The 15,822-nt window shown below is 33.1% G+C and overlaps 1 protein-coding gene across 2 annotated transcripts in view; it reads right to left on the bottom strand.

The window, feature by feature from the left end:
* The window catches only part of LOC114342827 (uncharacterized), a 117,165-nt gene that overhangs the window by 70,526 nt on the left and 30,817 nt on the right, over positions 1-15,822 (bottom strand). The gene's annotated exons all lie outside the window — the stretch shown is intronic.

Genomic DNA, 15,822 nt, shown 5'->3' with positions numbered 1-15,822 from the left:
GGGAGGCACAAATAAATGTGCAAAGCAACATCAAAATTAGGGAAAATATCTTTCAATCCACTCTTCTTTAAATATTTAGATGTGTCAATTATTGGTGATTGGTGATTTTATTGTGATATCCAAATGAACCTTTAGGTGAATGCATTCATGTATGAATGATGTAGGTATCTATTGGTGCAGTCAGTGAGGGTATTTGGCTCCGAATTCCATCCTACTGCATCAATGTACTTGATATTTTCACTGTAAGTAGGGAATAGCTCAAGAAACAAATAGCTATATCCTATGACGCTCTTAACTTAGGGGTGGTTCCCAGCCGTTCTCGGGGGTGGAAATTTTTTTTATCAAACTAACACCGGAAGTGGCCAGAGAACCTAATTCTAAGCAAAAACTGTTTTATAAATTTTTTTGAAAACTCAATACTTTTTGAGTTATTCGTGGTTAAAAATTTTCCATTTTCATTGAAAAATGACACTTTTCGCAGACTGTTTTTGGGAATACTATAAAAATTGTGCATCTATCGAAAAAAACTGTATTAAACATTTTTGTATTATATGAAAAATCAGAGAGATTCAATTTTTCATAAATCTTCTAGTTTTAATAAAAAAAAAGAGATGTTAGGCGAAAAAAGATTTTTTCCACCTACCTCTACCGAAAGTATACTTTTCCGGACCTGATTGTAGGGAGCAAAGTTGTACTTTTCCTCCCTAGGGAGGAAAAGTAAAAGTGACGTCATGGTATTTCATTCATGAAAGGTAACTTATTGACGCCCTGTACAATATCTATTTTCTATTAAGTAAGTTTCTATACATTTTAACGTTTATTTATAAAACAGTATGTTGCAGAATGGTAAAAAACAGTAAATTGTTATTTTGATTTAACAATGTTTACATTATTAATTTTACTTATATTTGACAGTTGACAGTTATATTGTACGTACTTGTTAGTTTTAGTTCTAATAAATTTTGTTGATTAGTTACATAAATAAATTAAGTAAAAATGAAAACATGACTTGTTACTTGAGGAAGGTGGAAAAACCATATGTATAACATGGGAGTAAAGTGCCTTTTCCTCCCTTGAATGATTACTGCCCTCCGCTACGCGTCGGGCAGTAAACTTCATTCTCGGGAGGAAAAGTAGCACTTTCCTCCCTTGTTATACAAATAGCTATTTTTGGTGCATGCTCAAATCGGTGTATTCAACTTAAAATAACAGAGAAATGGTCGATTTTAGGAGTATAATGCTACGAATACCTTTGGTAGCGATTGAAAAGACCTTTAAATCGAGTACTGTTAAATGTCGGTTACATTCAAAATAAGCGAGATATGGTGCAAAAAAACTTATGACTAATATATTTTAAGAAAAAATGAATATCAAATAAGAAATAGTATATATAAATATAGAAAATAAAAGTATATTTAACCCCTCATCCACCGGAATTGAAATGCATCGTTTTCCTTCTACAATACCTTCTACTAAGTATAGTATTATTTCTATATTCAAAAGGTTGAAATGGTTTGGAGTTAAAATGAATGGTTTTTGAAAAGAATAAGATCAAATTAAAGAGCACATTTTTAAATTTTCTTAAAAATCTTCCTCTTTCTCCATGTAATTCGATAGTGATAAGAGATACGTGAAAAAATACCTTACAAAAATGTAGGTTTTCTTTTAGATAACAATTATATTTTTCTTTCATTACTGTATCTTATTATCATTTTCGAGTTACACGGAGAAAAAGGAAGATTTTTAAAAAAATTTAAAAATGCTCTCTATAATTTGATCTTATTTTTTTTTCAGAAACCATACATTTTAAACCCGTCCAACTTGTTGAAGATAGAAATAACACTATAATAAAAGGTATTGTAGAAGCAAAACGATGCATTTAAATCTGGTGTATGAGGGATTAAAATATACATACTTCGCATTTTATCTTAAAATAAATTAGTCATCCTTTTTTGTTGCACCATATCTCGCTTAGTTTGAATTTAATCGAAATTTAAGATTACGGTCGTTTTAAAGGTCTTTTCAGGGAGTACATACAAAAGATATTGATAGCATTATACCCTTAAAATCGACCATTTATCTGTTATTAAATTGAACACACCGATTTGAGCATGCACAAAAAAATGGCTTTTCACCTACCATATCTATTTTTATGTTATCACTAGAAGACTTATGAAGGAACGAATCTCTTTGATTTTTCGTAAGCTACAAGAATGTTTTATATAGGTTTTTTCGTTAGATGCATAATTTTTAAGGTATGTATTCGGAAAAGGCGACATTTTTCAATGAAAATGGCAAATATTCAACCACTAAAAACCCAAAAGGATTGAGTTTAAAAAAAAATATAGAACAGTGCGCCCGCCGCCTTTGCGGTGCTGCCGACGGCCCAATAATCCCTTACAACTTCTGTTCTTTTTGATTGAATAGTGTTAAGAAAATGCAATTTGTTTTCTAGGAATGAATGCCCACTTATATTCCATTGATGGATGTACGATGTACTTAAATGTTATTCTATTTCAATTTTTAAATACAAATATTTTTGTTTAAATTTTTCATAAATTGAAAAAGAACTAGAGGAAAGAGAAATCCCTCCAGGTCTGTGGTTAAACAGAGAAGAATGGCGGTTAGGAGTCGGAAGGCGTCGGAGAACGCTGTAAACCGATAGTAGTAGTAGTATATTTTTTGTACAGAAATTTTTGCCGCCCTCTCATAATTTGCCGCCTAGGCAACTGCCTATATTGCCTAATGGATAAAGCAGCCCTGCATATGTTGTATAATCTGTATATATGAATATTATACACAGATTATACAACATATGACAGAAGCTCGAAACAAATGACAATCGATGAAAAGCCCTATACCCATGAACGATCAGATCAATCACTTATTTTGTATTTGCTGTCTTTTTCTATAAATAACAAACGTTTGTTATAGAAAAAGACAGCAAATACAAAATAAGTGATTGATGTGATCGTTCATGGTTTTTCCGACTGTACAAATAAAGTTGGATTTATAGTTCTACTATATTTATAGTTCTTCTAGTCTACGTAGAGTAGACGTAGACGCACTGGAGACGTAACGTGGATGTAACAAACGGAGTGTAAATTAAAAAAAAATAAAGGGTATGCATGCTACTGACATTTTAACACTGATGATGGATTATTTGTTAATCCGAAAACGTTTTGTTTATTTGATGTAACCCTTATTGGGGTCTTTTAAATATACATTTTACAAAGGATCCAGTATTTTTTGTGATTTATGGTATACAGCCAGCCACAGGAATTTTATTTTCCTAGTAGATTTTTGGAGTGTAAATTGATGATTGCGCATCACATGGATGAGGGCGGGATCATTTAGGTTGACAGAACAAAATTCTTCCTTTCGATTGGCCAGACCATTGACATATCAAGCGTAGACACGGCATACTCACCAAAAAAGCGTAACGCGGAAACAGCATGGAAACAGTCGATCGGTGGTCTATCTATCTCTTTTAACCAAGCGATCCCTCGCATGTGACAGACAAAGATGGCTAGACCACTCAATCCTATCGGCGTTACACCTCGATGCATTGAGTGGCATATGACTAGCCCGGTCTATCCTTAACATGTCTCTGGGCCAGACACGTAAGAAACGCACTGATTTAAGGCGCGTTCCAAGTGACATGAAAACCGTCCTTCGTACTGCCCTCGTCATGCGCATTATAAAAAATGCGTTCCAAGCGAACATGAACGATGATTGGTATCGTACACCATGTTGTTCCAAGCGATCCATGTACCGCTTCGAAATCGGTAACTGAACGGCCCTTTTGATACATGCCTTCAAGCAGAAACTATTTGTACTGACTTGCGCAGTTAGGATTGTTTTCATTTTTACTGGTCACTGCTATGAGATCAGCTGATGATTCAATAATAGAATAATCCACAATTTACGCTATTAGTACCTGTGAATCTTGATTTCCGTTTAAATAATTATTAATTCTTTTTTTTTTCAAATTAATCTTATAAAAATGGATAATTTATTATTTTCTTTTTTCATAGAAGACAACGATTTAATGTCAGATATCGATTCTGGGGAAGGTTTTGAAGCTGAAGTGATGTTTAATGAACATGTTAAGTCCACTTTACATCAACAATAAATTGAACAAGAAATTGACAAAGTTATTTAAGGTCAAATTTGGCTTATACAAAACACAATTCTACATCCAATTTTGCCGTGAATAAAAAGAAAATTGACAAAATAAAACATATCCAATTGTTCTATTTCATCAAATTATTTCACTTTCTTTTACAAACCATACATTTTGTACTCGTCAAATTTGGTATTGAATAACTTTGTCAATTTCTTATTCAATTTATTGTTGATGTAAAGTGGACATTAGAAATATTAATTTCTAACCATCTAGCAAACTACTATTATAGTGGTACAGTGGTACTCGCACTGAAAATGGCTCAGGCGCAACTCGAACTTGAAATGGTACACGAATTCGTTCCAAGAGGGTTATGTACCGGTAATCGGATCGAGATCGAAAGAAAACCGTTCAAGGGCGATTCTGCGCATTAAAACAGTCCAATCGATTTCGTGGCGGTTCAAGGGATCGTACAAATGTGTCGTCTTGGAACGAACCTATAGGGTCGATTTCTCATACCTGCGTTAATCTCAGTGATATGGGAGAGAGATCTCTCTCCCACATCACTGGTTAATCTATAGTTCGGTTGAATACGGTTCAACCGTGAATGTCGGTTTGTTTGAAAATGTAATTCTCATTGTTGGTTCAAATCTTAGAGCATGGAAAATTTTATACCTCCCAAGGAGTGACCGCAACGACAACAAAACTGAAGCGAAATGCACACCAAACACGAGTGCCAGTGTCGTATCGCGTAGGCCAGAAGAAACTATATAAAAAACATAATTAAATAATATTGCTCGTAGTCTTAGTTCAATTTTCCATTTTTAAAAAACAGTATTTTAGTATGTTGAACTTTTAGACCCACTCAAAATAAAACAGGATTAGGAATTTGGGGATGTGACGAAAGCAAACAACTTTTTGAATTATTGATTTATGATAGATACATATATTTATTTCAAATAGGTATATTATCACCTAGTATACAAAACATTCTAACTTAAGGGGATGGGCGCAAAATTTCGGCTCCAATACTATTTAAATGGTATTTATTTTTTCTAATTCTGAAAAAAAAGTTACAGAGGTGAAAAACTAAGAGACAATTTAGTGTGATTTTTTGTTGCAAATATCTCATTCAAAAGAAACTTTATCTCGTCTATCTCATATTATGTATAAGTGATTATGTATAAGATCGCAGTTTGAAAGAAGTTAGAATTTTTAAATGTCAATGTTCTAAAAATTGTAGAATAGAAATGAATTCCAGTGACGAAGAGTTACAGTTGTTTTATTTGTTTATTGTAGATAAAATATTGCATAAAACTGTGAGTGAAGTACTTTTTGCGCACTTACGCGATGTATAGCACTCGCTCTGCTGTCGCTCGTGCTCTAAACATCGCGTGCGTTCGCAAAAAGCGTACTTCACGAACTGTTTCATAAATAACTATTTCATTTATTCTAAGGGACTTTCGGCCCTCGGTAATAATTTAGTCTTTCAATCTGCGTTTAAATTTTTCAAAAGTATTACTTTTTTCAGGAAAAAAATGAACACCATGTCAGTGGTAATATTTTCCAAATCTAACATTCGCTATCTTTGTCATACAAAGCACTCAGTCGAACAGAATGTGCTGACAAGACAGTGACAATTTTAGATATTTGACACGGCTTTATTAATAATAATATCTTGAGTTGTTTATTAAGTACTATTGATAGTGTATTTGATAAATAATTGATTTAAGACGTGAAATTAAGAAAAAGTTATTTATTGTTTATTATTTAAGGAAGATCCTAAGCAGAGACTACACCAGTATATATAATCCGATATAAGCATTTTGTTGTTAAAGATATTCAAAATTTATCTAAGCGTTCCATAGTAACAATATATTATTAAAAAAATCACTTTTCCTCTTTTCACGATTAAGTATTATCTTTTATTGCATAGTATATAAATTATTATAATCACTGAATACATTTGTATTTTGACAACGACACCCGACTTGGGCGTCGAAACGTTAATAAAATCATTTTTAGGTAAAATTGTGGCTTATTTCCCATTTGAATATACTTGATTATAAAAATGCCACAAGAAAATAGCTTCAGAACAACACTGAATACATAGTTAGTGAAAGATTATCATATTAATTAAGTGAATTAATAGTTTAAGCGCTGATACAAGTAACAGTTATTCAAGAACATTCAAAATTCATCTCTAAGTTAATGGTGACAATGTCATTGTTAAGTAATGTTTATGTACGTATCCATACCAGTGAAAATTTTACTATAGTCTACTATAGAAAAATTATTTTCAAAATGCTTCGAGCAGATTCTGTGGTTTTTTGTGGGTATAAAGTTTTTAATTTTCATATTTTCAATCCAAAGACTTCTTTTTGGTTCGTGTTTTGGAAACCTATATAAAAAGTAAACGCTATTAGTAATTCCATTTCCGTAGTTGCCACAATATATTTTATAATTTCATACCTACACCACTGGTAAAATGGCGAGTCTTTATGTTACTTTTAATTTTACATGTAAATTTTTCTGATTTTATAACTTAAACATGTAATATTAATTATGTAATAAGCAGTGGCGGCTCGTCAGAGGAGGCAAGGGAGGCTCAGCCTCCCCATAAATTTTTTACACACTCTACACTGTTTTGTTTATCATGAATCGCGAAAACAATAAGCACTCTCACTATTATACAACGTGTAAATTCCATATTATCACTAATTATCCATACGTACACGGAGCATTAGCATAAGAACGCATGATCGCGTCTCAGTTTTATTAAATATTATTGTAGGCAGGACCCTGGGTTATCCTGAGATGCATGGACGGAGCCGAGAAGCCCAGCAGTCTCCGTTACTAATGCTCCGTGCAGCGCAGCAGGCGTTTAAGGAGACCCGGTCTCCTAACAGTGGCGTCTACGGCGCCATCACACGCTGCCCGGAGATATACCAAGGGAGGCAGAGTAGCTTCTCGGCTCCGTTGCGTGGTTGCGTGCGTCTCGGGACAACGAATTTTAGGGTCCTGACTAAAAATAATAAAAAATCTAAAAGTGCGAATTTTGTTATGAAATTTGGTATGTGGGGTTATAATAATATTTACAACAACTTGCTCAAATAACTTTTTCCGATATCTCTAACTCAAAGCAAAATATCGGTAATTTATCGTGTTTTTGAATTCGCAGTAGGCCGAGTTTAGAATTAAAAAAATTCAGTTGAGTATCTTAAAAAATTTGAAGCTTCATTATGTATGGACTGCAAAACTTCAAATCTGTATTTATTTTGATATGCATAGGTATCTATTTACAAATAGATGGAATTGTTAACAAATAAACGACACAAACTTTGGTATTAAATTTTACAATTAGACTAACTATTTTTAAAATGATATGATATCATGAAATTATGAATTAGGATGATATTATGAAATGTAAGTAAAAAATGGTCAAAAAATGGAGCCTTAAATTACATTTTTTGGCGCATTTTTTTGATAGTGCAAATTTGTCTAGATATTTTACAGTTAGGTATAGCCTCCCCTATTGTAAAAATCACGAGCCGCCACTGGTAATAAGGTACATTGAAGTGTTAATTTTCAAATTATTAACCGTTTAAGAAGCAATATCTAAGAATAAAGGAGTATTTATTGAATTTTCATCTACGCACCCCTAACAGAAATATTTATTTACCTGTGAAATGTAACCCCCACTTCTTTCCTTCTGCTGTCGCTTTTAGAACCGTAAGCCGAACACGTTGCCATTTTAAAGAGTTAAAAAAATTGCTAGTTTTCACTCAGAAATCGCACAAAAATCATTAATAAAAGAAGTAGTGTCAAACCTCAAACACCCACCAAACGAATGGCAGACCGATCAGAATTAGCCTCACTTTTAGCTTGTAGGGTAGATAGCGTGTTACGTCTCCAGGGGGTATAAAATTTTCCATCCTCTAAGGTTCAAGTTCTACAGCTTTCGAGAAATGCCAATAGATGGATAACGGTAAAACCATCACCATTTTGTATGACTTTTTTATGCTGTTTCTGAATAAAGTTAAATTTAAGTATTAATAGTCAAACAGTCATTTTAATAATTATTAATAAATCTAATAAACATAAAAATAATGTTATCGTTTATCTTTATGCTTTATATGCGTCTCATGATAAGTTGCAATAATACCACGCATGCGTAATCCGTGAAATCATCTGAACTCGGTTCTGTTGTTTTGAACGGCCGAATTTCACCGTTCAAGAACGGTTCATGCTGAACGTAGTTAAACTGCCATCGGTTGAACGTAGTTAAACTGCCATCGGTGAATTGAGAAAGACGATTTTGACTCTAAACTGACGTTCACTAGAAGTTCAGGTTAAACTGGAGTTGAACTCGATATGAGAAATCGGCCCTAAAAGATAAAAGTTGGCGAACTCTTCCGTTCCGTTACGTTTCCCTTACGTTCCATCATGCGTTTACGTTCATTTATAAACAAGAGACAAGAGTAGGTATAATACACAAAATTATTAGGTGTTGAACTTTTCCAGGGCGTGTACGTTGCATTTACGTCTACGCTACGTCAAACTATAACTCCAGAAGACTTAGAATATACCGATTTTCTTCTAAATTAAATTTACTATTTAAAAAAAAGTGGTTTTTAAAGCTCAATTGTATTTATAAATTATAGTTTCTATTAAGTCAATAATAATTAAATAAAATTAACTATTTTAAGTTTTAAAATTTCTTTGGGAATACATCAGAATTGTGCAACCAGTTTTACAAATATGGAAATTAAAATTATTTCAATAATAATACAAATATAAAATTAGTGTTAAAGAGAAAAACAAGTACTGCATTTTTACTACGCAACTACAGCTTCAGATCGGTTTTCAATAACTAAACTTATTTTGCCCGTTTTTGTTTTAACCTTCGGATGACCAATGGTGGTAAATTTGGACCCCAATGCATGTTTTTATTTAATAAATTCAGAAATATTTTCAATTTTAAACTCAATATTTTTTTATTTGACTTTAATAATCATTCTAGCTACCCTCATATTTTGTAATAAAAAAAATTCTCTATATTTTACGAAAAAAAAAAAATTTTTTTCTGAATTTGGGGTCAAAGATGAACTCCCTTGGCCTTCCATGTTCCAATTTTATATTAAGTAAATACAGTCTATTATGTGGAATTGTATGTAAGAAAAATTCCAATATTGAAAAAAAATTGTTTGTTAAACCTGTGGCGACGTAATTAGTGTATATTTTAAAATGTCTTTATTTCTAAGTTCAGAACGATGATTTCAGTTTTTGTTCAGTTGTAATTAAAAATATATGTTTTATAATGTTTATTTATCATTTATTGTTACAATAGTAACATTAAAATTACGAATACATTATTTTATTTCTTAAAACAACTTATTTTTTTTTGTTAATTGTCATTTTTGACTGGGGTCACTTTTGACCCCCGTTGATCATTTGTGTAACAAAAAAAGGTTGGTCGTCTAAGGTTAAAGCACAGAATATATAACCACATGGTTATTTATTTATTCTGTGGTTAAAGGTCTTAATAGGTTTGCATATGATTATGAATAGGGTCGTATACAATTTCGTTCGTATGCCTTTTGGGTGTATGGTAGTTGGGATTCAATGAGTTGGATATGGTTGGATACAACCCAAAGTTTCCTATACCAGTGATGAGTTAGAACAAACTCGTAAAGATGGCGCCATGTTAAACTAAAAGGTTATGAAATTTATGAAATGGAGATGTATAAAATGGTATTTATATCGAGCCCCGTTAACAATCAACGATAGGTACGAAAATCATTTCTAATTTTGGTAATAATAGATATATTATTGTTAAACTAGTAAAGAAGAAATAATAAGCCACATTCTTAAAGAAGATAGCTGCTTTTGATTGGATGTAGCTACAGTAATGGAGTAGAGATGGCGCTGTAGGTACTTAAACAGTTTGTAAAAGATATCCAAAATTTAGACAAAATACCTACTTGAAAATAATTTATTAACATTTATTATTAAACGTTGAAAAAAATGTGAATCTTCTTCTTGCAGTACCGTCTCCTATAGGAGGTTGGCTACCATCACAGCAATCTTAACTTTGTGAATGTAAATCTATAATATTATAAAATAAATCGTTCATATATAGGTAATGTGCCTAATAGACTGCTATTCGCTACCAACGAATAGGCCAAATTTATCTTATAAAAAGATAAATATGTACAATTAAGAAAGTAACTACCTACATATATATAGCTTTCTCAACGATTGCGAGTGCGGGGTATTGATCTTTAAGTAAGTACAATCCAAAAGTCAATCAGATTGAAATCTTCTAATTCGAATTTTTGTTTTAGATGGAATGGACACCTAATGTCGATCAAATTCTCATACTCTGGCATAGTTAGCATCGATGGCTTGGTATGTTTTGTGAATGGACTCTGCACCCAGTCAATGTCCTGTAACTTCTCTGGGAAATAATCTTTAAAGGATTTTTCGAGGTTAAGTAAATGTTCAATTATGTTTTTTTCCACATCTGAGGTAACTCCTAATGCATTCTCTTCCAGGAAGTTATTTAAAAGAGTAAAACATTGGTGATTTTTTTTTGTTCAACAAATTCTAGAATTCCAAAATAGAAAATGTCCAGAAGCAAATTTTGTTTTTAAGAGACGATATTTTGTGTTTTACTGAACACGTTTTTGGCCTTCAACAGTGCGTTTAATGAACCTACTGCTTTGCTACCTTTCAACAACCGTTTATCTACCTCTCTCTCTCTTCGTCTCCTCTATTTGTAACTGTTACTCCAAGGTACTCAAATTCAGTTACCTTCTCAAATTTATAATCTTTGTCATTTGCCCTTAGAGTTATCCACTTATTTTCTTCAGCATTTTCTCCTCTCATTTTCATATAAAGTCGAACCCACTTATTAGAATACCGCTTATAGGAATATATGGGTTTAAGGCATAGAAATTTAAGGACCCGAGATGTGTTTACTAGCCACTAATGATCGGTTACTATAATATCCCGGTTATAATATGTAATATTTTTGCTCGGCACGAAGGCTATTCCAATAAGCAAGTTCGACTGTACTTGTTTTTTCCTTGGTTTATAGTGTAGTCAGGCCATATTTTTTTGCTTCTTCTTCAAATTGCTTAAACATTTTTTGAAGTTCTACTCTTGAACGTATCAGAAACACCAGGTCATCTGCAAAACCTACACACTGTTGTCATCTGTTAAGAATCGTGCCGCTTGTCTGGATATTGGCTCCTCTAATTATCTTTTCTAGTACTAGATTGAATTAGTCTGTTGACAGGGGGTCCCCTTGTTTTATTCCTCTGTTGACGTTAAACTGATTTGAAAAACCGCCTTCTATCATGACTTGATTGACTGTGTTGGTTAACGTCATTTTAACTAATCGTATCAGTCTCTCTAATATTCCTAGTGCTCTCATTGCTTCGTACAGCCCGTTTCGTGAGATGGAGTTGTAAGCCTGTTTAAAATTGATAAAGATCATATGCAAGCCTAGATTTTGTTCATAACTATTGTTTTGTAAAAATTTTAGCAAAAAAATTTGATCGGTGGTTACTCTTCCCTGTCTGAAACCAGCCTGGTATTCTCCTATTATCTCTGATTCATAAGTTTTTATAATTTTTGCTAATACCTTATACAGCACTTCTAACAGTGCGATTCCTCTGTAATTTTCACATATGGTCTTATCACCTTTCTTGTGAATTGGGGAGATGAGTGCTATGTTCCATTGCTCCGGCATTTTTCGTTTTCCCATATTTTCGTTATAAGTCGAGCTATTTTTTGCTGCAGTATATTTTTCCTCCTACTTTTAATATATTTGCTGGCACTCCGCTTTCTCCGGCACTTTTATTATTTTTTAGGTTTTTCATTACTGTTATTATCTCCATTTCTGTCGGTGATTGTGTTTGTTGTGGTTCCGCTTTTTGTATTTGTTGTTCGATTTCTTGCCCTCGCTGTTGCATGTCTGTTTCTGTTGGTCTTTATCGTTTAATAATTCTCCGAAGTATTCTGCCCATCTGTTAAATTTTTCTGCCTTGTCTTTCAGCAACATACCATCTTTATTTCTACAGAACATTGTGCATTTATTTTGATTTCCTCGTGTTTTTTTACTCCTTGATAAAAATTTTTAACTCCTTTTTGGACATAGCTTTCTTCTATTAGAAATATTTGCTTTTACAGTGATTTTCTCTTCTTTTATCTGCATTATCGTTTAGCTTCGCTTTTTTTTTGTCTTTATAATACCTACTCTTTACTTTTTTCTGTGTTGGTTCTAATATTTTCTATTTTTGCGTTGTTTCTCTGCTCTAGAATTCTTTTGCAGTTCTCATTAAACCATTGTTCTCTCTTTTCTTTTTCTGCTTTCCCAATGCTAAGATCTGCCGCTTCTATCACAGCTGCTTGTATTAGTTCCCATTCCTCTTCTATGTTCCCCGTCGTGATTCTTTCCAATCTCTTGTTTATCGCTTCCACTGTTCTTTTTGCTACCTCTTTATCTTGGAGCCGCTCTAATTGGTATTTTTTCCGTTGTGTTCCTTTTCTTGGTAGTTTAAGAATTTCTTGCTTAAATTTGACTATTGTCAATATTTGATCACTGTCCTCGTCTGCTCCTCTGTAGCTTCTACAATCAGTCACAGATCTATTGTGCTTTCTTTCAATGAGAATATGGTCTATTTGGTTTCTCGTTTTCCCATCAGGAGAGATCCAGGTTATTTTGTGTATATCTTTATGATAAAATTGTGTACTTACTATCTTAAGGTTATGTTCCATTGAAAGTTCTATTAGTTTTTTGCCATTGTCAGTACTTTCTTTATGTAGGCTTTTACCCCCTGTTATATTCTTATAAATTTCTTCTCTTCCTACTTTCGCATTCATATCTCCCACACTTATTTTTATATCATATTTTGGTATTTTCCCAATTAGCTCACCGAGTTGTTCATAGAACCCATTTTTATTTCCATGTCTTTCTCTTCTGTAGGAGCATGTGCATTAATTATGCTGATTTTTCTATACTTCTCTCACAATCTTAAATAGCACAGTCTTTCTGATATTGCTTGGAAGTCAGTTACTACTCGTTTTATTCTCTCTGACACCATAAAACCCATCCCCAGGTATCTATTTGGCCCGCCGCTTTTAAAAAGGGTACTTTTCCCAACTTTTACTATTTAACTTCCTAGTTGCTTGGTTTCTTGCAAGGCCATTATTTCGATTCTATATTTCTAAATTTATTAATGCTCCTTCATCGTAGGTCCCTCTTACATTTCATGTGCCCACTTTCAATACATTTTCAGTTTGTTTATTTCCTTTCTTATCTTCTTTTCTTTTCGCCGAATTCATCGTCCTTATTGTAGCCATGTCGTTACCATTTTCCCAGTTTGATTATTATTTATTAGTTTTTTAACCCCCCTGGTGCAGCTTCTTCTTTTTTTATTTCGTGCAGCTACTCCTTCTCTTCATCCCATCTCCATTCTCTACCGTCTACTATTAACTTTGTGTACCCAATTCTTGCCATTTTTCCTTTTTCTCTTTCTTCTTTCGCCACTTTGCTTATTTGTTTCTATATTTCTTTTTCTTTCATCGTTAGGTCGCTGTTTATGTAAATGCGTTCGTTGTGGTTTTTTAACTTTCTCTTGTTTTTCAATATCTCCATTTTTTCAGTCATTGTTTCCGTTTCTATAACATAGAGATTCTCCCCAATTTGTGTGGCGTTCCTTAATTTCACTTTTACTTGCAGTTCTCTGGTTAGGAAATTTTCCATCCAAGTGTCCATTTTTAATCCTGATATTATCAGATTTTTCTTCTTACTGTATTTTTCTATGTATTCGATTCTTTCCTGTAGCTGCTTCACTTCTCTGTTCAAGTTCTGATTCTCTTGCCTCATTTCCATTAATTGCTTATTCGCTTTGTTGTAATATTACTCGCTTTAATCTTCTGCTCACTCTGCTTTGTGACTATCTTCAAAATATTGGCTCTTCGTGATTCTAGGTCCTGAAAACGATAATCTTGATTGTAATGCAAAAAAACCTGTTTCTTTTTGTTGGTAATTTGTAAAATGAAATGAAATGGGGAAAACAATTTGTGGGGATTATTTGTCCGGGAATTTTTGTGGGGATTTCTTGTGTGGATTTTGTTTCCGGGGATTTGTCCGGGGATTATTTGTCTGGGGATTTTTTGTCCAGGGATAATTTGTGGGGATTTTTTTTACGGAATTATTGTCCGGGGATTATTTGTCCGAACTCCGAATCGAAGACTTTACTTTGGGGAGGAGAGGTGAAACTTCCAATGAAACACCCACCAAAGACATAAAGAAGATGAATTGTTTTTGAAAATACTACATGGTCCTATAAATAAAAAAAATAGAAGAAGGAATAGATGACCAAGTTATTTTGTTTTCAGAAACGGACTAGGAACCAACGAGAAGCTATTTGCTTTTAATGTGACAGCCCAAAGATGCATGGATGTGAATGTGGATGTGCGTGTTTGTTACGTTGATTTTGAAAAAGCATTTGAAAAATCACTCCAAATTCTATAGACAAAAAAATGGACAAAAGGGTCTTACCAATAGTGACAAACCTCTACTGGAATCAATGAGTACAAATTGTAATAAATAACGAATCCAGTCCAGAAATTGAAATCAGAAGACGTGTTAGGCAGGGATGTATTATGTCTCGATTACTATTTTTTAATCTATATCGGTCTCAACGAATATAGACACAAGACTTGCGAATGAATATAGACTTGCGTCTATATTCGTTGTCTATGTATATAGTGAAGCCATGAAAGAAGACTTAAACTCCAGTACTTAAACAAGAAGACAAGCCGAATCTAACCCAGCAGCCATTAGGAGACCTAACCCATCGAGCATGAGAAGAACACACAATTAATGTTTAGAAATAACCGATAGAAAGCTACGTTTCGAAAAATAAAAAAAAACAGAAAGCATACATAAATTAGTTGGGTTTCCAGGTTTTTTATTAAGTCAATAAGAACCTTTTCTTTACTTTAAAAAGGGTAAACCCTGTAGTTGGTTGTGTACCTTCGATAAGACAACCTAGAATGAAGTAAACACTTCTGTTGAATGTAGATATGAATTTATTAAGAAATCTTTAAAATGTATCCAGAAGGTAGTGGAAAATTACAATACGCAAAACGTTTTCGGTCAAAACTTTTTTTCTTTCTCTAGGATACCTAAATATTTTGTTAAATTCTCTCTGAAGAAATGAATGTTATAACTATATTTACTTTTTGTGATCTCCATTAAATTCTTATAGATATCTATGGTATGTTAAACAGTAAATGGTTAAGTTCAATTAGTTACCACTATAAACAGCCCGGATTAAACGATAATAGTATAAAAGGCCCGGTTTCAGGTAAAATTTATTTTAGGCTTTATTATGGGAGTACCGTCTAGTCAGTGTTAATTGCAAAAGACCAACTCTGTCTACCTCGGTGGCTTATCGTTCCGGGTGGGTCTTAACAATGGGCCAGGTCAGATAAATTTAATAATATTTACGACCGCACTAATTGAATTCAAACCATTTACTGTTGAACAAACCATACCTTTTTTATCGAAAGTTAAATGTATTCACATTTTCTATAATTCTATATCATAAGATACATATGGGCCATTCCACGAACATACGCCTGTTTTGGATTACCTACTTCGACAACGAATATTT

This window comes from Diabrotica virgifera, chromosome 4, assembly GCF_917563875.1.
Source record: "Diabrotica virgifera virgifera chromosome 4, PGI_DIABVI_V3a".
Taxonomy (NCBI): domain Eukaryota; kingdom Metazoa; phylum Arthropoda; class Insecta; order Coleoptera; family Chrysomelidae; genus Diabrotica; species Diabrotica virgifera.
The sequence above is the reverse complement of the archived record's forward strand: the minus strand, read 5'-3'. Positions and strand labels throughout refer to the sequence as shown.